This window comes from Fundulus heteroclitus, chromosome 19 (genome assembly GCF_011125445.2).
Source record: "Fundulus heteroclitus isolate FHET01 chromosome 19, MU-UCD_Fhet_4.1, whole genome shotgun sequence".
In the NCBI taxonomy this organism is placed as follows: Eukaryota; Metazoa; Chordata; class Actinopteri; order Cyprinodontiformes; family Fundulidae; genus Fundulus; species Fundulus heteroclitus.
Window position 1 is genome coordinate 3016582 of NC_046379.1, and position 25039 is coordinate 3041620.

General features: G+C 40.3%; 1 long non-coding RNA gene across 1 annotated transcript; it reads right to left on the reverse strand.

Moving 5' to 3' along the window:
- Positions 1 to 24912, reverse strand: LOC118566918. The gene is made up of 3 exons (XR_004933356.1): positions 24841 to 24912; positions 1344 to 1419; positions 1 to 265 (listed from the first exon to the last, which is right to left on the reverse strand). It is a non-coding gene; the product is annotated as an uncharacterized LOC118566918 (long non-coding RNA).
- Between the last annotated feature and the right edge of the window lie 127 nt (positions 24913 to 25039).

The window sequence follows — 25039 nt, forward strand, 5'->3', positions numbered from 1 at the left end:
TTCACTGTGCCAAATTCACAACACAATTTTAGATAAGGAAGATGGGCTAAAAGAGGGAGAGGGGGTAAATTCGGTAATAGACATTACCGTATGGATCATAAGGGAGTCAGATAAGGGCAGAGACATTTCATTAACGGGAAAGAAACATTTGATTAGCAGACTTTTCTATTTACCTCACTTCTCATAATTCATGGGACGTGATGAGCGCCTCAATCCAAACATCCCAGCAGGTCTTTGTAGAAAGCAACGAAGGTGACTTGAGAAGCTGAAAAGCAAACAAGAAAGGGAATGTAATTCAAAGATAGTTTGTATTTTCACGCAGCACGCTACAACAGCAAGAATCAGAAAGAAAAATGCTGTCGTGCTTTGTGCTCTTTGTGGAATGTGCAAACCCAGAGTTCCACATTTCAAGCAATATTTACTATAAAAGAAGCAATAAATCCCCTTTACTGTTTTTCTTTTCTTTTTTTAAACTAATTTCTATCGCAGTATTTCAAAACTTCTCATTTCTAGTTACTTTGCAAGACGAACAGTACAACCACATTCTAGTCATTGACAGCTCAGGCTAGTTCACTTTCATTCTCAAACTCAGTTCATTCACAAACTTAACAGCCCACGACAGTCGGATGAAAAGGAGGAGATTTTTAAAGGGAAGATATATTAAAATATTACATTCGATCTTTGCTCACATTTGAACTTTCAATATGAGGAAGCACAGCGGGACATTGGAAAGCAACAACCTCCAGGACAGAACATCCAGACAGGCGCAAGTGGGCCGGTCACCAGCATCTAAACATACTTATGATTAAAGAAATTATGCGTTCAAAACTGCTCAAACATGAGCAGTTTTGAAACTGAGCACTACCAGTCAGCTGGTTAAGAGACACTTTTCTCTTGCTTACAAGATAAGCAAATTTGCCCTTTCCAAATAAGTAGCTGCATAAATAAGGCTGGTAATGGTGTAGGGATAGGGGGAACGGACCAGCTGCAGGTTTCTAGCAGGATGTCTATTTAGCAGCTGACTACAGGCTCCACTGAAGAGAAAGCTCAATTAACGGCTGTATCACCTTCTTTTATCTGTGTTTCTCCTCAAAGAGCAGAAGTGAAAACTGCTGCAGTGTGCAATCACACAACTAAGCTAAGCTGTTTTTATTCTTTATTTCAGCTTCAGCCTATGTATCAAAATCAAATAACAATAAATAAATCTTCTCATCACAGGTTTAATAACCAGTATGTCATATTATTTGGCAACGTTAGGAAGTATTTATGCTTTTATGGTTTAAATAAAACAACAAGGCCTCTTTTTGTATTAATATCCTGAAATTGTCGGATGTTGGGATTACCTCCTTAGCATGAGTAGCTATCTGCCACAACAGACTCCAATGGAGAAACACTGAAGCACTGGGCCAGGTGTACTTTCTATGGGAAAAGAAAAACAATTTCCATCATAATTTACTTTAAGAATCTCAAAGAACAACCAGAAGCCTGCAATCTGAAAGCAAAGTGTTCCTTCAGGAAAAAAGAAAACTGTTGTTTATTTAATATTTCGTCTTTCACACCTTATCTGCACAAAGAAGAATCCATAAAGAGAAGTTAAATTGGACAAAGTACAGTCATGGTGAAAGCCTCCCTTTCAATTGAAGGTTTTATCTATTTTGTGAATATCAAATGTTTTTGGGGTCTACATTTTTTAACAAACAATCCCAGCTTGGCTTCATCTTTGTATGATGCATAATGAGGTGGTGGAATATGTGTTGTGTGGTTTTATACAGTTTATATTTGTTAAATTTAGTTTTAGAACTTGGTGAAGATCATGACCCCTGACCGCTCCTTTCCTCTCATCAGAACCCTCGCAGCAGCGGGTCAGAAACCTTTGCCAAATCATCCTCCATGAACGGACCAGTTTTTCCACATTACTTTAGGACATGCCCTATGAACATGTTTTTTTTTAAGTTACATTTTCAGTCTAAGCCTCAAGCAAAGGCGCTAAAGTGTCTTTGTGTCCCTTTGGGAAAGGAACAGGAGACTGAGATGGATCTGGGCCTGGCTGCAGTAAACCAGGTGCTGCTCCAGTCAATCAAGGTGAAGAAAGAGAGGTGCCAAGCGGTGAGTCTCTTGATAGCTGGGGTGTCTATGTTCTGACCCTCGGTGATGGTCATGAGATATAGATAATGACTGAAAGACAGAGATCTGGACACAAGCGGCAGAAATTATCTCCCTCCCTTTGGTTTCTGGGCTCATCCCTCAAGACAAGGTGCAGAGTTTGGTCATTTGGGATGAACTCAGAGGTCAAAGGAATCAGAAAAGGTGGAGGACAGGACTCAAAGGAGAAAAACCCTGGGATCCCCCAGGTTAATATGGATGGATGGATGGATGGATGGATGGATGGATGGATGGATGGATGGATGGACGGACGGACGGACGGACGGATGGATGGATGGATGGATGGATGGATGGATGGATGGATGGATGGATGGATGGGTGGGTGGATGGATGGATGGATGGATGGACGGACGGATGCATGGATGGACGGACGGATGCATGGATGGATGGACGGGACGGATGAATGAATGAATGGATGGATGGACGGACGGATGCATGGATGGACAGACGGATGGATGGGTGGATGGATGGATGGATGGATGGATGGATGGATGGACGGATGAATGGGTGGATGGATGGATGGACGGACGGACGGATGCATGGATGGACGGACGGATGGATGGGTGGATGGATGGATGGATGGATGGATGGACGGATGGATGGGTGGATGGATGGATGGATGGATGGACGGATGGATGGATGGATGGATAGACGGGACGGATGGATGGATGGATGGACGGATGCATGGATGGACGGACGGACGGATGGATGGGTGGATGGATGGATGGATGGATGGGACGGATGCATGGATGGATGGATGGACGGACGGACGGACTGATGGATGGATGGATGGATGGACAGATTGATGCATGGATGGATGGATGGATGGATGGACAAATGGATGGATGGATGGATGGACAAATGGATGGATGGATGCATCCTTAAATAACTAAGTGGATATAATGAACTTGTTCATCTGACCTAAACAGGAACTGTAGAACTTTATTGTATCCTCTCTGCGTTTTTCCCTGATAAGCACCATTTACTGCTCTGTGCTCATGGGACCCATAACCCTAATTGACAGGATTATCATAGCGCTAACCTGCTGTCTTAAGAAATGCATCACTGGAGCACCCTGTATCTGGAAAGGAAAACATGCGTGCACAAGGACTTCCACTCACCCAAACACAAAGGCTGTATTTAACCAACGCATTCACAGCTACATGCAAATGTTCTCAGTTTTCCTGCCTGATCAGGAAAATCCTCGCGTTCTCCACATGAATTTCTCCTCGGACTAAACATGGCCCAGCATGACTGTTTCCACAGATATGTGCCAGTGTGAAACAAACGCCTGCACGGCGATGCGCACCATTCCATCTCTGTCTGTATGTGTAATTTAATTACATGAATATCATCCATGCCGTTATGTGCTCTGGAACAGGCTGATATTAGAGCTTTAGAATTAAGGCTCTGAGAATGCAATGAGAAGTGTCATTATTAAATAAATGAAAGCTAGAAAAGGCACACATCAGGCTGCCTCCGATCACACAGACTTCCGCTGCAGCTCAATCACAGCAGCTGATTTCATTATCGTTTCTCAGTGATAATTTTTGTGCCAAAGTCACCTCCGTTGATGGCGCCCCCGCTTGGGAAACTGACATATGATCAATTGCAAAACGGCGTCTCCAGAATAGCAATTCAGTGTGGTTGGAAAGAAAAGATGTTTGAGGAAAAGTATTGAAATTAAACAAACCACAAAATGCTACACAGCCTTTATCAGCAATCCAGCCCATGATGAAACAGTTCAATAAAATATCTCGTACAGTAATAAGTCGTCGGTTGGATTAATGGGCAATGATGCTGATTTCTTGAGGATCTGAGGACAGATGTCTTTTCTTCATGCATCTTAGAGTTGAAGCTGTTGGGCATACAGAAGGAGCTGACAGTGGGTGATAACCCAGACAGGTCATCAGTCCAATACCGGGTTAAGACACATTAACACCTGCTGCTAATTTACAATCACCAATTAACCTAACAGGCATGTCCTTGGACAAAACAGCCCCAGCAGACTTGTAGGTTTGAACCCGGAGCCCTCTTGCTGTAATGAGACGGGGCAAACCACTAAATCCAAATTTATGCTCCTTTTGGTCCAATAAGAGCAAAAAAAATAAAGGACGACAGAACCAGTGCCGAAGCAAACGGAAGCATTAAGACACTCTTTCCTGATGGATACGCTTTCAAAGGGGAATAAAAAATCAGGTGTGAAAATGTTTCTTTGGCAGGATTACAGAATCCAGGGGTGTCATTTATTAGGCTTGCTTATGTACAAAATGGGCCTGAAACTTACATACAGTCTAATTCATGCTGGCTGTGGTGACACATAAGTACACATACTAAATAAATAAAAAGGCCTGTAAGCCGACTTAAATCTTAAGTCAAAGTCTGCACATTTCATCTGGATTTTCTACCATCACATTCCTCTCCCCGATGATCACCAGGGTGACGCATACCACAGATTAACAGATAAATTGTGAAATGTATCTGATTTTAGCGCTTTGGAGGTCACCAAGACTAGTTAAAGCGCTATACAAGTACAAGCCATTTACCCTTTACCATATATATGCTGGAAATATAACATGATGACCTTAGCTGGTCAGTTAGTCAGGCTATCTCTCAGGTAGGCAGGAAGCAGTATGCTCCCTTTCTGGGATGATGCTGCTATCTTTCCAGCGCTAGTTTTTAAACAACGCCACCTTAAATAGAGGGACAGTTCTTGCTTTTTTCCAACCAAGATATTTCTAAAAACTTAATTTCTCTGTTTCAAGAGCAAATTTAAAGTACACAGCAACATGTTGGGGAGGGGAGCAGAGAGCTGCTCTGTTCCAAACAGATGGAGAAAACTCAAGTTACTAAGCTACATTGTTGAAAGAACTGTTGTTATTTGTTATTCTGGGTATTAATATTTATATAACCTGGAATGTTTTATGTATTTATTTTCATGTCCTGTTTTGGCATTTCAGGCATGTCATACAAAGAGCTGGTTTCCTACATATATAACTATGCCAGCACAGTTTTCCTCTATAAAAAGAAAATCTCAAAATGGAATGCTAATTGTGTGCTTGATTTAATTAAACCAAGACGGTGTCCAGCATCAAAGAAAGCCACACTGCTGTGGTAGTTGCCTGTTATTATGACCTGTTATTCTTTGGATTGATTGTCTGTCGGTTAAACACACCTTGAGGGATAACTCAAATTTTGATTTCCAGCCATGGACAAAAAAACAGAACTGCATTTTAAAATCAGCCAAAAAAGGGGGTTGAAAACAGCACATTTCAATACTTTGAATTAGAATTTGGACTAAGCTAAAATCAGACCACATCTTTCTGAACCGTTGATACAAGGATCAATGCCTTCATAATGTTTCGCCAAATTCTGACAGAGATTGTAAATTCTCACTAGCTATAAACGATAATAATTAAAAATTAGAGAAACAAATGCTTAAATATATCACTCTTTGTTGAATGAATCTATTTAGTATGAGTTTAATTTTTTTATTTCATTATTGAAATAATTCCTTCTCACTCATTTTCCCGTTGACTGAAATGCACCTGCAATCTAACAAACAAGTTTATCTACTTCTGAATTTTGCAAATGTTTAATGTTATTTAATTTTTTTGTATTATGCTTTGTTATTATTGTTCATAACACATAAATGTTAACAACTCAAAGCTGTGTGGAGCACAGAAACAGCAGCAAAGCAGATCAGTGTCCCAGATTGCCTTGCTGTGGCTTATCAGGGCGAAGCAAGAGGCAATCTGAAACACTGATATGGAGGAAGTCACACAAAGATTCAAAGCCCCAGCTGCTGATTCATAGCAGAGACTTTATTCTTTGCTGCAGACAGCGGACTGCATATCCACACTCAGAGTGCTTCGCTGAGTAAGTAGCAACACAGGCAAGATACTCTTTCAAAACCGACAGTTCGATCTAGATAATACTGTAGTCTGACACAGTATAAGGACTGAAATGAACTGAGCTCCTATCTGCACACTGCTGGTTAAAACGTGAACCTACTGGTGTTTGTGGGGTGAATATGACGCATATTACCAACTATGTAGTCCATAGCTCCCAGTATCTGCTAAGGGAAGCTGCATACATTTATTTCACAAATAATCTAATCTTTTTAATTTGAGAGATAAGGAAGAATTGACTGCAATCACGTGCAGCTGCTTCTGTGAGGATTTCATATAAAAAAGAAAAGAAAAAAACAAGCCTAAACCCATCTGCTGACTGTGAAACCAGGGGAAGCAGAGACGCTGCAGAGAGAGGGGGAGAATGAAAAGACTAAAATCATTAAATCAGTCACTATCTCCTCTCCTCTGTCACTCAGAGGAAAAAAAGAGGCACTAATGAAATATTAATGCCTTCCTTATTTTGAGATTTACATTAATCTTTCCTCCCTCCTTCTCTCCCTGCACATCTCCGCATGTAAAATTTGAAAGATGTGCGTAGAATGACTTGAATATATATTTCTAATGAGACGGCCTGGCCGCTGGATGTCTCATTTTTCTGCCTGTTTTGCAATCCAAAGTTGCACATATTGCACAGCAAATACGATTGTGTGCTCACGAACAAGAGGAATGAGACAAGGGGGTTGGGAGCCGGGTGTATCGGGTGGATGCTTGATCTGACAGTGAAAAGCCAGAAAGGATGAGAAAAAAGTGAGAACAAGAGACGGAGAGAGAGAGAAAGAGAGAGGAGGAGCAGAAAAGTCCTGACTGGTGCTATATTAGAGGTAGCAGGCATTCAAGCAAGACTGTGGTTGTTTCCTCTGGCCTCGACCCATTTGGCAGAGCTTCAAATGGGAAACACAAAGACGAAAAAAGCAGGGAGTGTGGATGCTTCCAGGCAGCGAGGACGAGTGAGAAGTGTGTCAGGTAAAGCGGCAGTTTTCTCAATGTCCACCCCCACAGAAATGTGAAACCATTGAGGAGGCCACCCCTCACAAACACACTGGAGCTGAGGATGGAGGTGTTAGAATGACCTCAGCTCTGCTTAAGCCTGCATGTCAAACCTTATGTGAACCTGTGCAGGACGCACGTGTAAGCTTCACACCCGGGTTCAGAAACTCGAAAGCGTTCAACCCCTGGACACCAATCGAAACTGTTTTACCTTAATGACTTTGCCAAGAACCCTCCGCTTAACGCAGACGCTTTGAGAAAAAGGCAAAAACACCGACCAAGCTGCAGTTTCATGAAACAGCCTGAGTGCAAATAAGCGTGGATGACACGGGCCATTGGTTCTGGAAGTGAGCTTTTCTCTGCAGCAAGCTGCCTTCTGCTATCCCATCAGTGCTTCATCATTCGCAGAGTGAGACTCTCCTGGCTGAAGTGAGCGTTCCTCTGCTGTCCTACACAATGCTGTGATTTCCCTGCAGTGCGTCCATTGCAGCTACATACATTTGCCACGCTGACGTGTGACTCTTCCCCTCCAGCGTTCACAGTGGCACCGTGGCAAACCCAATGCACTGGTGTGGTAGTCATACACTACGCAGTCCACAGCAAACGGCACACTGAAAGCTGATGCTGTTTCTGCTCCATTGACTGATGCTGTCTGTGCCTGCGGGATGTGAGCAGGCCTGGATGTGTATGTGTGTCTGAGCGCTGCGGAGCAATTGATGGTTGGAGGAGAAGTTACAATGCAAAGTCAATCAGTGTGATAGAGCAGGGTGCCAAAAAATGCCTTACATTTAATCACATCAATTTAAGGTCTTAAAAAATGTTTAGTGCACCCAGAATGTCCATGCTAGTGTATTCAGTGTATAACTACCTATTAACGTTCCAATTGACTATTCTTTTTTTGTTTGAGACAAAGTTTGCATTGATTTGTTCAATCTATTGTAGTTGTTGCTAAAGAATTAGGGCATTATTACACCTTGGCAGGACTAAACTTATGATTCTTAACCTTGATCCCGGGCTTTTTAAATTTAAAGGGGACATATCATGCACAATCATTCAGTTGTGGTCTATATAAGGTGAAAATGCAATGCCACACACTTTTGGCCCTGTTGTGAGGTGTGCCTGAGAGCGTCTCATTTTGGTGCTGTCTCTTTAAATCTAAAAGAGGCATTTCAACCTGCCACCCTCCAGGGGGCAAGTTTTACTTCTCCCCGTTTGGCCATTTTTATTGTCTGCTGGGGGGCAGTGATGTAATGAACAACAACCAAACAATTTGACTTGTAGCTTTGGCATCCTTCCACTTGGACCACAAAATCACTCCAAAAAATAACAATGGCGGATTCACGAAAGTGATTAGCCAGAAGTCCATGACTTTCTTTAACAGCAAATACTGTGACGTAATTGTTAAAAACAATTGCAATAGAAAACAGAAACCTGAACGGCTTGAAAAATTGAAGATAAAGATATCTACGCAGCCCCTGAATAGACTAAATCCAAATGTTCGGCACTCCGAGAGAGTCAAGGGGACCAGGCCCAGCCGCCACGAGGGAGCCAGCTCGTGGCCGAGCACCCAACCTGGACAAGGAGGACCACTAATGCAGCAGCGGGTCAGGGGGGAGGGGGTGCACAATTAGTGGACACCTGAGATATTACAGGAGAGGGGGGGGGGCAGCCTAAAACCCAACCTGACAGTGAAACAAGCACAGTCACATTCACATATTCCCACCCTGCTGCACACACATGTAGACACTCATAACCATACAGCTAATAATACACAGGAATGGACGCCGTACACACACTTGCACTAACCACACACATCCTATACTCTATGGAGGGATGCCCAGCCCCGACAACCCCAGATCTATCCATCCTGAGACATGGCCAGAGGCTGGTCACCCCCCACACACATCATACAGCACACCATTGCCACAAAGGCCCCACTGGGCCAACTGGACCACTCTGCCGTCAGCCAGCCCACCTGAACCATACGTACTGCTTGAACCTTTTAATGTATTTTAACTAACAGGCATATTGCTGAAAACTATAAAAGTCAACGTGATAAGAAATATACCCTTTATTCAATATAGTTGAAACAAAAAAAACTGAAAATGTCAAGCGGACAAGAATAATGTGGGAAAAAAAAGTACAGTTGTGATCTACAGAACAGGGGTCCGTTCTTCGTACGTCGCTAACTCAGTTAGCAGGATTTCATTGTTGACGATTTGGCATGATCTTGGATCGTTTGGTTCTTCGAAAGACATCCTGCACTTGTTGTCATAGCAACATGTGCGCCAGCTTAAGCCTGCTCCAGAGCAGGTTTATTTCATGTAAACAAGATTAGATCACGGCTGTATAAGCGGAGGAGATGGAGAAGTCTGCCGTAGCTATGTCCATTTTTACGACTGCAACCTGTTGCGGAAGATGCAAGAATAATTTGCAGAGTTTTTCGAATTAATCGCGTATTGCGCAATAGACAGGATCCTTTAGCGCAGCGCGACAGTGTAATTGTAGAGAGATTTTTCTTGGTGGCTGTTATAAACAGCACATCATTTAACAGTGGCTTTTAAAGAGGAAAACGTGATGTTGGAGCCATAAATCTAAAATATTTAAGTTATTTGTATGATAGTTTGCTTTTTATTTTTATCATATTCAGTAAGAAGAGTTGTTCGGGCCATTTTATTGTGAAGTTTAGTTTTACTTTGAAAGGCTTGCTTCCTGTCGAGCCGTATATTGTATTAGAAAAAAAAAACTATGGATGGATTATCTAGACACGGAGCAATACAGTTTTACCGTGTAAACTGTGAATGACTTGGAAAAGGAAGATTTTCATTTTTTATGGATAAAGATTTTTTTTGTTAAACTTCCCAGTTTGCACGTGTCCTTTACTTCCCGTCTCTAAGGAATGACACTGAAATTTGGATCTCTTGACATAACAAGTGCCTTTTTAAAATAAAGTGTAATAATTAAAGGCTACCATTTTGTAGAATATTCTTGTATTTCACTTTTACTTGTCCCCATGTTCTAGTGGGTCCCGTGGAGGCTCTGATATAAAAGAACAAATAATATCAAATTATTAAAATGCAATGCTGTAGAATGTGATAGAAACATCTACCATGGACAGTATTTACGCATTAATTTGTCTGCTGCTTTTTGCCAGCTCTCTCTCCTGGCTTTAACAGATTTTGAGGTGTTTTAATTAATGACTCAAATTCGGCATAACCTTCCAAGCTCTTGTTCTGCTTGGGAGAAAAACTGTGGGCGTTCTTTGCTGAACAGCCAATAGCAGTGTTGCTGATCATTGTTTCTACTATCGATACATTTCCCCTTTTAAACAAACGCATGAACGCGCAGTTGTCTCAGATAACTCAATCCAGCCATACTAATCATAAACAACAGATGTGTTTGAAGAACCCAGTTAGCCGGATCATGATTAGCCGGATGAAGTCATCTTGGATGTCTCATTTGATCTTGGATGTTTTAAGCAACGTACGAAGAACGGACCCCAGATCATCTTGAACCTAAATAAAAACAACAACAAAGCAAAGCCAGTATGATAGCTTGGTTTTTTTTGTCAGACAGTGAGTGAAATGTGCTGAAATCGGGCTTATGCCTCACTGTTAGCGGTTGGAAACACGGCTGAGTGTGCAGACACCTTGGACTCCCTGTTGAGGTTGTCTCTCCCAGCTGACTGCAGAGCTGCTTGGGATACTGCAGCTAAAGTCACTTTAGAAGAGGCCACCCGGGAGTTTCTGCTCCCAGGCTGAACCCATGACCCAAAAGTAAATGAAGTTGTTAGCATGAGGAATGAAAACTGTCTGACATTACAATGTGACCTCCAAAGTTAGTATGGAACCGTACAGCTTGCAGCGGCTTGCAAATATGTTAAACTTGTCCCCGTTTTATCAAGTTGCAAGTACAAACTTTAGTGTACTTTATTAGGATTTTAGATGATATATCGACATGAAATAGTGCATAGTTGCAAAATGAATGTATAACATTAGGTTTGAAGAATAAAATGTATTTGAAAAGTGTGGTGTGCTTTTTATTTATTCCCTTTTACTCTGATACGCTCGAACAAATTCCATCTAATTACCTGATATTCAACCACTACAAAATCAAGCCTTCCTGAGTGCCATATAATTGTTATGTAATCTATATAAGTGCTATATAACCTCTTTATAATTTCTGTAAAGTTTACTTAGAGAACTTTAGTGAGCAGATGTGACCAGGATCATACTGTGGAGACCGTTTTTTTCGCCATCCTTACAATTTAACCCTATTTTGTGTTTGTCTATCCGATTAAAACCTGATAAAATTTTACGTTAGACATCTGTGGTTATAACACAGGGATGTCCGACTCTTAGAGAGTTACTGACCTGTAGCTTTTATATGATACGTTCTCCAACACAGATGAATCAAACGGCTATAGAGCTCTGCAGATGTCTGCTAATTCATTAGCATGAATACTTTTGCTGGGCACCAATACTGTGTCTTTTAGATTCTCAAAGTCTTGATTCGTGAAATCATGCATAAAATTTAGCCTACATTTGCAAACTAGTAAGAAACTCCCCAGATAACAGCCAGATGTAAAACCTTGGTTACGACACAGATTAGCCGCCACTGGATGATATCATCAAAGAATAAAAATATTTTCCATTTTCGGTGAGTCATGATGATGAAGCAGATTTGGGTTTTAGGTGTAAGTACAAATTGACATCACATGTTGAAGGGGCAATTTTACAAGGTTTTAAAAGACTTATTTAATAAAGTCACTGTGGTGAAACTAAGCATATTTAAACTGGGAGTTTTTATGACAGCAGCCTCCTTTGTCAGGGCAAGATATTGCCGTATTTTTATCCTTCCAACCTCCTGAATGTCCTCTCTCTGCCGCCCAGAAGGCTAAATAACAACATTTCTGTGCTTCCTCCTGACTGATAAGAACCACCTTTGCTGAAGCAGCTCGAGGGCTTTGAAGCTTTCAGATGAAAATATAATGTTGTGGGGAATTTGCTGAAATGACTCATGCTGCTGCCTCTCTCGACTTTAACCTTTGAAATAGAGACAGGTACATAAAAATAACTCTGAACGGGTGTTCAAGTGCACCTTGACTTAACTTTTTGATACAGTACTTTGAAAATGTATTCCCCACTTTACAGATTTATTCAGTTTTTTATTATTTTATTTTGTGACAGTTAAATGTTTCAGATCATCAAGCAGATTTTGACATCAGAAAACCACAGCTAACACACCCTGGCCCCATGAGAACACTGAAATGCCCCCTTGTTAAATCTTGGATTAATTGTATTAGTTAGTAATTAGTTACTATTTTTGGAAAGGTTGGTTTAGTGTCACTGATCTTTACCATTCCCATAGAATCAAGAAATCTGTTAAATATAATATAATCTGACTACATGATGTAGACTAAATGTTTTACAGAGTCCTTTCTAAGACTTTAGCTATGTTTACATGCACAAAGTTTCGCAATTGGATTTAAATGTATTAAGATTGAAAAATAAAAAAAAAGAATCGGATTGTACTGTTTATATGGACACCAATTACTTAATCTGATCATGATGTGTTTTTATGCACCTGGCTTTATTCAGAATAGAACCACTCTGACATGCGCAGTTATCAGATTTCCCAAGAAAAAAAAAAACACATAAGAAGAAAAACGTCTGTCTTTGCTGAACAACAAAAAATAATCAAAGCATTATTATACGAGTTGTTCTAATTACGGTTGTATCGTTACTGAATAAAAAATAATTTTGAGCTCTTTTAATGCTCCGAAAAGAAAGGTTTATTTGGAGTCCCAATAGTTTTGCTTCCGCAACTCAACAAAGCGGAAATACGTCACGTCTACGTGAGGTGCACATGCACACTCGGGTCATTTACCACATTCGGAATAACTTGATCCTGACGAGCATTTTTATGCATGATGATCGAATTATCAATCGGCATAAACCACCTCTCTCATTCGGAATACAGTTTCATTCTGACTGAGCTTAATCCAATTGTCGCATCTCTATTCCCATTGGCCCTTGATTCCAAATACCTTTGTCTATGTAAACATAGCTTTTGAGACTCGAGTAAACTACAATGGCCATGTTTCCATCCAATTGCCATGTGAATAATGAGTACAAAAAAATAAAATGTAAATTAGACGTGTTTCTATCTACTGGTTTGGAGCAAATTAACCAGGCTATGCTAAGAGTGATTTATTTAGAAGTCGACGCAACACAGGGCTGTGATAAACAGGAAATAGAGGTTGTAGTTTCAGAAATGTGTTGCTTGCAAGTTGTAACTGTTCTGTCATGTCAAATTATATTGGTGATGTTAAATGGAATTTGGAGTTGTTGGGAAAAGAAATGCAGTTCTATGCGCTTTATGGAAACATTCGGTAGGATGCCGATGAGAACTGATGATCAGTCATGTGAGGTAAATGTTTGCTATGTCAGAAGCCTTTCAGAAAATGTGGTCCCATCTTAATGTGCACATTAACTTTTTCGCAAAATCCGAAAACCACCTCAAGCGAACGCAAAAATGTTTTTTGCGAAATAGAGGAAGTTATTTAAAGTTTTGCTGATTCCATCAACCTTTTCTAATGTGATACTTCAAATTGTGCATAAAAACATTGATGAAAGCACTGCTAATGATTGCAAACAGTACTGTGCAGTAATGGATCAGGAGTGGACAGCCTACCAAAGTTGCCCATAGAGTGCAACAAAGACTCATCTAGAGGTTCACAAAATAACCCAGAATAGCATCTAAAGCTCTGCTAACGATTGCTCAGATAATGTCAGAGTTTGTGATTCAACAAAGAGAAAGAGACCGAGCAAAAATGGAAAGGTTTAAGGCCAGAACCGACGCTGATTCAAAAGAGCATAAAGGCTGTCTCACATTTGAAAAGTTGCATCTTGATGATCCTCAAGATTTTTGGGGGAAATATTCTTTTAACTAACAGAATAAAAGGGAACCATTTTACTGGCATTCAAACATGATATTAGCTGCCTGATAGTCTTTAGCTGCTTTGCTTCTTAGCAAACAGAATCATAAATTTTGCTCTACCAAACAAATCCTGAAGGAAAATGTCCAGCTATCAGTTTGGGATCTCAAGCTGCAAACAAGGATCCAAAGCACACCAGCAATCCATCCCTGAGTGGTTTGACAACAGCAGTCTGACTCTAGAGTCAAATTTGCCTGAGATGGACCATTCACGCACTAGAACATGCTAATGTGTCTAAATTAAAACAATTCAGCAAAGCAGAGTGGGCCAGAAACCCTCCACAGTGATGGAAAACCCAAAGTCTGTTATCACAGATATTTAGGGATAGTTTAACATTGCTACCACGACGGCACAACTAGTTAGTAGTAATAAGTGTTTTTATTTATTTATTTTTTTTTTTACACAGTGCCTGGTTGGTTGGGAGAGCTGTTTTCCCTAAATGAATAAAATTCTTGTTTAAAAGCGGCTTTTTATTTAGTGCTTTTTTTGCCTCATATAACAATTGTTCTACTGACCTGGAGGAAAGTTTGACTCAAAAAAACATAAACAGAATAAAGCTGTGAGTAAACACATTTTCACCTCAATAAATGTGTCCGAGTTGATGCTACAGAAAACTAGGATATTTGACCGGATCCACAAAACAAAACAAGGATCAGTGAAATTATTCTGTCCTGAAGCTTAACATCTGACGCTTTTCCCACTAAAATCTTTTTTTTCCTGCTTTCCACATCTAACCAAATAATAGAAGGTGTCATTACAGTGTTTTGTTATTTTAGTTTTTGAACAATAAACTGTCACAGTGGACGAATGGATCCTGGGTTTATTTGTGATAATATTTAAAAGTGGTGCTACTAGTGTCCCCGTCTCTCTGTCTCATTACCCAGTCTGAGCTACTGACTTCCATAAGCCTGGAAGCTTTAACGACGCTGTGCTGTGATTGGTCAGACATTACATCAGGGTGATGTAATACTCCTAGGACTGGCTAGTGTGTCTGGCAAGGGGAGGGAGGTAGGGAGGAGGGGAAGGGGGTGGGTGGGCTGAGTGCTGAGCGAGGGGAAGGTAAGGGGGGTTTATTGAGCAGAAGAACTCTTTTTCTCCCTCTCGCCTGCAGCCAGTCAGTGTGCAAGTGCAGCGGCCACAGAAAGCCTCTAATCCCAAAGCACACAGCAGTGCTTTGGAGAAGGAGAGAAATAATCAAGACTGTTTCCATAGGCCCCCAATCTAAAAGCTGGAGATAAGCTTTGCTGTGCATGCCGCCGTGTGTACGGGCGGCAGCTGTGTGTGTTGGGGATACGCACACAAAGCACAAATGGGATTTTTCTGTGTGGCTGGAATTCAATCATTAATTGCAAATAGACAGAGAAGAAGAAGATGATTGTTTGGTACTGTCAAAAATGCCAAAGCGTTAGGTGTTTGTGCATAATCACTTATGGTCAATTTCTCACTTTGGCGCGGGGTGTTTTTCCCATGAATCCAGAGGTTTAATACCATATCTCTGTCTTGAGATGAGGTTTGTGAACGGCAATGCCCTGGGCACAAGCGCTGTGTTTCCACCTGATGGCTTTCAAATTGTGGTGAACAAATGGTTTGAAATAAAAAGAAAGTCATGATGGACAAAATGGATTTCAATCCAAACGTTTGGTAATCAGACTGAACCACATAGGTAAAACCACATAAATAAAATGTTGAGTTTACCATGTAATGTTCATAAGCTTAACAAATGATATGAATCTATGAGCAATCTGTGGGAAAGTGAATTATTTACCTTCACACCGAATGATTTTAATTACAAATTGAAAGCATCAAGGAGGTTCTGTATATATGTGAAATTTAGATTTATGTAGCATCAATCAAACTAATTACATTTCTATAAAGGCTTAAAAGGGGGGAAAACTAAGAAGATGATAATGTAAACATGGATTATATTTATTATTAATCAATGTCTATTTTCTCATGTTTAATTAAAGGTTTAGTTTGGATACTTTGTAGTGAGGTTCTGTAAAGTTATTAAAGTATTATTGGTAGATCAGCTGATTGTGACTCCACTGTGATAATTTTCAAACAAAACCGAGAAAACACAGACACAGGCCAGCTTTAATGCTGATACATAAGCATTAAAGGTGGCTTCAATCTGTTTTCTCTGTCTTTGGCCGAGTTGGAGCCGGCTGATCGTCTCAGCTGACACGGAGGAATGATACGGCGCTAAACGGCACACAGGAACACAAGTCAGCTAAAACACAGAGCATGTCTGAACACTTTAGCCTCCATCACTCTGAAAAGCCGTTTCATTTTCAACAACATTACAGTCATATGAGATCTTTCTAATCCAGGTAAGGAAACCTTTTATATGTCGAACGTAATTTTATCTAAGTTATCGTCAGTAAAGTGAAGTAAAATTAATAAAAGATTCTACTGTAAGATAATACTACCTCACATCTGCAAAGGGTGAAGATTTCTGAAAAAGATTCTAATTAATCTGAATAACAGTCTGATGAACAACTGAATGTTCTTCGTAGTCTAGCGTTATCTCCCTCTATAAATGTGCCGAATAGGCAAAGACTGCTTTTTTCTGTGGAAATAATAATATCTCAGCATTTCTTGGTCACAAGATAAACCTACGTTTGTTTTCTAATAATCTAAAAAGGTTTATGTAGACATTAATTTATATATGAATAGTGCAAATACAATTACATGTTTAAAAGAAATTACCACAAGGTGGCAAAGAGGCTCAAAATGGAGGCAACCGCACTTTTGCTTAGTTTTTAGATATATAAACATATTTATACGGATGTTTCAGAAAAACTGAGTGAGAGTCCGGTAGCCTCGTATTTTCAGTCTGTTTGCTGTTGCGATGACCTGGATAACTGAAAATGTTATGCAAAGGTTCTTTGGCTAGGAAAAACAGGAAGTAAAACCAAAATATGCCTCACCACTGCTGTCCTCTTTCCTCTCGGTTTTATTGCCTAGATCGGTTTTATTGCCTGGGTCGTTTGAAAAAATTCAAACGACCCAGCTTTCCACCAACATTTAAACGCACCGTATGCACACGATTTGAAAGAGAAGGTGTCTTTTTGAATTACTAAATATCACATTTGTGAGGCTGAAAGTAAAAAAGTCGTAGAGTTAAATGTTTTGTCAAATTTCACATTGATTTTTTACTCATAACGTTTTAATATTTGTGTGCGTTTGCGCACACCAAAGTTATGCACAAAACGTTTTTTTAGGGTTTATCATGTTTTACACATACAAGAAGTCAAAATTACACACAAACAGGTTTACACAGTTTACAAATCAAGTACTACACACACACACACACACACACACACACACACACACACACACACACACACACACACACACACACACACACACACACACACACACACATATTGATTGAGTCTATTCTCTCTTCATACTTTCAGACGTATCACTTTGAGATCTCTTCATATTTTGAAGATCCCCGTAGCTCACATGTTAGATGGGTCATTGTACCAAAACCTAAAATTCCACCTTGAAAATTTTAAACAACCTTGGAGGAAAAGCAGTTCTTGTGCATGACATGTCAAATCTGCCGTCTTTATGTTCACTAAACCAAGCACAACCACTGCTTACAATTCAAAGCATTTGAACTGAAAGAAGAAATATACATGACTTCAGTACATAAACAGTAGGATTTAAAAAGTTCAAACAAATGTGTCATAAATGTCATCCAAAATGTAGGTTAAACTATTGTAGCAACAAAACAAACATTTAGCTGTGGACCTTTTATTTGGCCTTGGGCTCAGTGGATGTCCTCCAACGTCGCTGATGCGTGGATCTGTTGGACGTGGAATTCAGTCTCTTTGCCCAAATTACTGATAATTAATGCAGGTTGCTCAGGCAACCAAATGTAAACATAACAAAATGTTTTTTTTTCTGTATACGGAGCACTTTTATAAGCCAAATGACGCCATGTTTATTTATGAACAAATATGAACATGGGAGGACAATGTGCAGATTTGTGTCTCCTTTGGTGAGAAGCAGACTAATGAAAGGAGACGCTGAATTCAGAAATTAGACGGTTAAAGATGACAATCTGAAAGAACTTTGGTTTGGTTTTAATGTCAAACAAGGCAAGGAAATTACTGCATGTCATTGTTTAGAATGAAAGGCCCCTGAACTACAACCATGACTCATCTTTAGCATGTTGGCATTCAGCGTCTACCTGGATATTTTAGGATAACGTCTAACAAAGATCCTACGTTAAGCCTTTGCTGAAACCTGAAACCAGCCAGCTATTGTTACAGAAACATTGAATAGTTTTTAAAAAGAATAAGGCCTAAAAAAGGTTAAAACGAACAAACAAAAAAATGAGTTACCTGAATAAAAAGTTGTCAGAACAGAAGCTTATCATTTCTAATTTTGCTCAAAGTTTGGAATAGATTTAGAAATAAGATGATGGTTTTACACAGGCTGGTGCACATTCAGGCATATATACACTGAATCTACAGTTAAACTAACTGCTTTAAATGCAAATAGCCAGAGGTAGATTTCCTTTTCAACAGCTGCACTGATGTATTGAAAACAAAGCAGAAAATGAGGAATTCCCAAAGCGGAGGGTTGTGAGTAGTGGTGAATAATGAGGATTTCACAAAAAGATGTGAGTTTCACTTTGATTTGTCGAGTTTAGTAAATACTTTGCTGGGGAGCGATTCTTGACTGATTAGATGGAGGAAATGTCTGGCTGTAAGCGGCGCAGCCTTTATGTTTGAGTTAGAAAATCCATAAGCCATGATGGATGCTAACATGGACGCTAAGTCAGATGTAAACAGTGATGAGGATGATTGTCTTCAGAATGTAAACTGGTCCAAATCTACATTCCTGTTTGAAGTTTTACGTTAGGCTGCTTTCTGCACATGGTTCCCAGTCTTTGCTGCTATCGTCTCAACAAGATATGTCGCAATCCAGAGCTGCTGTCATACAAATTACATACAGACCCATTATGATGTACATTGGGCGGTCTGCAGAGAGGATGGTCGAAATTTGTGACTGGGTGCAGCTTTCTAAACGTTAGTCCATTCTCTGCAGTTCACCTTTTTAATTTTGTCCTAAACCACTAAAGAACCATTATCTACACTTCCTGAAAGAATAATATGAAAAATTATGAAAATATTATGCATTCTTTTGCTAGAAATGTCATCAAAATGTAACAGATTGCAGACCCCGTCTTTAAATGTTGCTTTTCCCTCTATAAATACGGTGGATTGGTTGGTGGCCTGATTTTAGGCAGCCTACACGCAATAGAACATGTCACACTGTAATCTTAAGTAAAACTAATAAAGGAAAGATTGTCTACCTTCCCTGATTGAAGACTATAACTACATTATGAATACATTTCACTAGAGATGTCATCAAAATGCATAGAACTGCAATGTTTTCATTAAATATTGTTTTTTTTATGAACGCAGAAGTCGGTGCACATCGGTGACGTGTATGGTTGCGTCGTTTGCAATGGCAAAGAGCATAACCACATAATTATCTCACATCTTTCTGAGAACGTACTGGAAAATCCTCTGCAAGACTAACTAAGGAAAGGTGGTCTCCCTTCCCTGAACGAAGATTATAAATATATCATGCATACCCTTCACTATAGATGCCATCAAAATGCACATAACTGCAGATGTTTGTTGTGGACCAGAATCTAGGAGCAACTCGGTCCCGAAGGCAGGAAACGTCACTTCCTCCCATCTTTCTGAGGCAAAATACATTCAAATATTTGGCTAAACTAATGAATGAAAGATTGTCTACCTTCCCCGAATGAAGATTATGAAAATAACATAAATACGTCTCCCTAGAAATATTTTGTAAATTACTGTAAACGCAGTAGTGTTGCCTAAATGTTTAATGCAGGCTGGGTTGCTATTCAATGAGGGCACCCTGCACATCAAATAATAACGAGACGAGTGCGCCCCGTGCGTCAACTTGTGACTCTGAGGGAACCTGACCAAGCGTCAATATCTGACCAGGTGGGGAGTGAGAATGTGTTGATATAACAGACTCCTGAGGATTAAATCTGTCCATTTTGGTCCGTCCTGGTTCTCTTTCCAATCTGCTTCCATGGATTTTTGCAGAATTGGGGCTTTTGCTGCAGCCATACAAGAAAACACGTTAATACTATCCATCAGGGCTGTGTGTCAGTACATCCATCCATCCATCCATCCACCCATCCATCCGTCCGTCCATCCATGCATCCATCCATCCAATTCTAGTAAATACCACTCGAGAAAACAAATGTTATATCCATATATGCAAACTGTAAACTAGTGCCTTCTGTGATGAACTACATATTTGTGGGATGCAGGAGCGAGATTTACTCTTTGAGAGCAGATTGATTTATTATCAAAGTCTAGTCAATAGGTTTAAACTGTCTCTAAAGTTTGTTTTTCTGTATCCCCAATTAATGTATCATTAATATATGTAAAGTCTGCTCTGAGTGGATATGAAACTATTTGAAAGTTGCTATATGCATGTATTATATATTAGAAAAGGATTTCCATCTAAGCTGTATTTTTAACTTACTCCAGTTTTTTTTTTTTTTTTTTTTTTTTTTTAGATCTTTTCGTTTTCTTTTCGAGTCAATTTGAAACCATCCATCTCTGGCTGTACAGCAGCCGGTTGTAACAAGCCTCCCTTTGCAGCGGGGCCTCTGTGTTTGTTCTCTTCCTGCATTGTGCGCTGCAGGACTGTCTGAAGCACAGCACACTTCTCTCCTTGTGACAGAGGTCAGAGAGTGCTCTGAGTCTGGCTGACGTCATGCTGCCGCAATCCCACAAAAACAGCAGCAGGCAGGGAGACGGACGGGCCTACAGACAAACTACCATGCAGGCAGGGGATATATTTATAGCCCCTTCGCATATGCTAGCCTCACAGCAAGCCACATGGCTACATACTCCCTGAAGGCAAAGCCAACCTGAATATGTTGTGTGGAATCCACAAGTCTGCCTCATGCGAGAACAAGTGTCTCTTTTGCTGAGAGGGTAACGGGAGAATCTGCTTCTTATGTTCGGGGATCATTTCAGGTAAATCATTTTCCCACAGTGAGAGTGATTTACACATATCCGGTTACACTTCAGAAAATAACCTTGTGAGGATCCAATCTTGGAGAAATGCTTCACATCTTTTCTTATCTAATAAACTGTAGGAGGCAACAGCCATTAGCAGCGTGGCCGATGCCGACGTCAAAGCGTCCAGGGCATGTAAATAAGAAACGGTTACTGTCAGGATGACGGCAGATTCAACGCTATTCTCCGCATTGTTGGCCAGTCAGGTTGACTTTGAAATGGATCGTGGGTGATTAGCTGGGAATGCTGGGAGAGTACCGAGGTCTCGGCGGTGAACCCCCGCAGCTGGTGCCGGAGTCAGCGGAGCAACGATCCAGGTAATTAATTCTTTGACAAGCATCAGTGGTTTGGAAAATCAGTAAGAATGGCAGGCTCTGATCAAAAGGGAAACACGTGGGGAGATGTTTAAACAGTGAGCGCTGAAGGCGTCAGTCATGCAAGGACACAGACACCGACGCTACAATGCGCTTAGTGGTGACTGTCAAGCTGAGGAGAACACAGCATGTTTCCATTAACGCTCAAAATAATGCAAATTCATGTAATAAAGGTTCGTTCACACGGTATGGACGGGGAAAACAAAGGCCAACGCACACATATACAACTTGAGCTTTTCATGTACGTATTACTTTGGATTTTACTCCACTTAACAACACACGCTGCTGCGGTTAGCACTGTTGCCTCGCAGAAAGAAGGTCCTGGGTTCAAATCCTTACCTGGGGTGTTCTTGGGGAGTTCTCCTTGTGGATGCATGGGTGGTCTCTGGGTACTCCAGCTTCCTCCCACAGTCCAAAAATATGCATGTAAAGTAGAAATGTTCTCTCTAAATATACCAAGTGCGCATGTTTGTCTCTCCTGCGTGGCTCTGGAAAGTCTCCAGTCCTTAACAGGAAAACACAGAGTCTACCTCACATCTCACCACCACCACCACCCACCCACCAAGGAACAAGTGGGGAAAGACCAGAGAGGCCTCAAGAGCCGTTGTCCTACAAGACTTCTATGTTCCCTCAGTTTGACACGGCCGACATGAGAATTATGCCCCCTAGGTCAATATTTTGTGAAGCCATCCTTCTCTGTAATTACAGTGGCTGGTTTTTGGGATCTGTTTCTACCAGCTTTAGACATCCAGAGATTAAGATTTTTCTGTCTTCCACTTTGTAAAATAACTCAAACCTCAGTCAGGATACAAGAAGTTACTCTAGAAGTTATTTTTCATACATTATAAGCTGAATTTTTTCAAAAGCATTAAACAGTAAATTTAATAGTTTAATAAGCTGGACTTATAAAGAGCAAAAATGGCTTTTTGGGTTGTAAAGGTGGCAGAACCCTGATCTAAGCTATTCCTTGTAGCTCCTGCTGTGTCTTTAGGGTCATTTTCTTTCCTAGAAGGTGAACCTTCAACCCAGTCTGACATCTTTTGCTGCTTCTAACAGACACATTTTTCATGTATGGCCGTCTTTCAACATAGCCTTTCGTCTTCCTACTCTTCTAAAGCTGGGTTAACATTTGCCAATTATGCGCCGTCTTAGACAGAATCTTTTGTCTTGCACGGATTGCAGGAAAGTGAGCTTGAACAGGTGGTGTGGTTGTTCAGTGAGACACAGCAAACACCATGTTTTAACCATAAACAACCTTTTACAAATATCATCTTGCTTGTTTTCCCAGTGCTTTATCCTCACCATTCTCTGCTTATTCCCACCGTCTGATTCTCATATTAAGAGCATCATCACTAATAACCTGCTGACCAGTCATTATTATGATGTTTTTACCTGGCCTGTCTGATGCAATGTTGCACCAGTAGCAAGTCATACAGACGTGTTCTCCATTGATTTAATAATGTTGAGCACAATGTGACACGTTCAAGTACTGTAGGATTTTTGAAATCTCTGTATGGGCTAGGCTTAGTAATTACCCTGTCAACAATTAACGAAAATGTCCAGAGAGAAGAGAGCGCACATTTTATACTTAATTTCCGGAAGGATGCTGGCCCGGATTTGACTTACATCATCCATGCACGTTTCCTTCACGTAATGATGTCAGAGTTAATGGCTGTCCGAAATTAGCACTGCAGTCCGAAGCTCCTTTCCTCCCCAGAGGCTCTCCTTTACTTCTACTGTTTTTGCTAGTTTCAGCTGGCTGGGCTAGCACTAGCAGCCTGCTTAGCTCTGTGTTAAACAGCACAACAAGCTTTGATTCAAACTTATGAGTCTGATATTGCCGTGAAAACACATCCAAATATATGGTTGAAATTGAGGTTTGTTTGTCTCACGGCTGCTATCCAGAGTTCAGTTGGTATTTAGAGTTTTTTGTTTCATTTAGTCAGAGATCCAAGCTCCTTGGCTTTGATTCCATGCTGGTAAACGTAAAAATCTCAATCCATAGTTTTTTTGTCCTGAAGTCATCATGTGAACAAATGTGACAGTAAATGCACGTTTTAACTTTTTAAAACCAGAAAACAAAGACAGTCTTGTGAATGAAAGCCATGCAAACAAACAGACGCTGGTTTCCTAATGCCCAGGGATCCCACAATGCAGTGCGGTTGTTACGTCACCTTTTTAAGCCCCATTAGTTTTTTTTTTGTTTTTTTTTCAGATGATCAGATGACACATGTCGAGTCCAATAAAGTGACTAATGAAATCAGTTGGTTTTACTAGGGGTTGTCTGAATAAATTGCTCTGAATGCAAATCACATTTTCTAGATCTATATTTATGAAAAATAGTTTTGAAACTGTGTTTCATTTTTTCTCAGCTTCACGAATACTTGCTACTGGTATATCACTTAAAAACCCAATGAAATGTATATAAGTTTGTTTTAGTGAAGTGACAAAATGGGGGGAAAAAACTGTGACTACTTCTGCAATTTACTGTATATACTGGCATGCTTGCACACATATACACATAGTATAAACATGCTGATGCAGCGCGCTCAACATCCACAGTAAACAAATCATGCACACAGACCGTACAGAAATACAGATTACCCACACATGTACATTCCCATCACAAATCCATGCATGCTGTATAAACACCAGGAGTTTTTACGGCAGAAATGTAACTCAATATCCAGACACAGACATGTGGTAAAAATCAATTTCTTTTTGGTATTTATTATATGTAAGTATTGCACTAAAAGTCTATAGTTGCTGAATGAAATGCAAAGACCATTAGCTTATATTCATGGGCATGAGATCACTAAGAGCAAAAGGATATACCTATATATATAATACAGCACTCTTCCTAAATACATAAGAGGCAGGACTGCTGTTAGGGGCATTGGCTTGATTAAATCATGTCCATATTCTTTTCTTGATTGTATGGATGGAGAGAAAACACAGCCCTAATAAAACATCATAGGCATGAGAGTTACAGGCACTCTGTTTAAAATATTATTTCCCTGCACAGTTATTTTGTTTTTAAACATCAGTATTCATTATTCGAGTGAATATATCATTGAAGTGCAGCTATTGATCCCGTATTAAATCCCATTGTTATATCCCTATTCAGCTGTGAGCCAGGTGAAGCAAAAAGGAAGGGTGACCAAATGTCATGGTGACAACATGGAGCATTGTCAAAGGTAGCATTATCGATCAAGATAGACAGAGAGAGGGAGAAGCGAGATATTTCTGCAGGACCCCAACCGTCTGACATTTTAGAAAAGCTGTCCTTTCCATTTTCTCACCGTCTATTGTTGCGCACAAAGACCACAGAGGCCTTGACGCAGGCAGTGTGAGCTGTGGCCTTCACACCCAGCAGAGACAGTGAGCTGCCTCTGATGTAGCTCTGTTTAAAAAGAGGGCGTCTTGTTCATTAAATTTATCTGTGGTAATTTTTACAGTTCACACGCTGTGCTTCTCAGAAGGTGGCCCAAGCATTGTGTG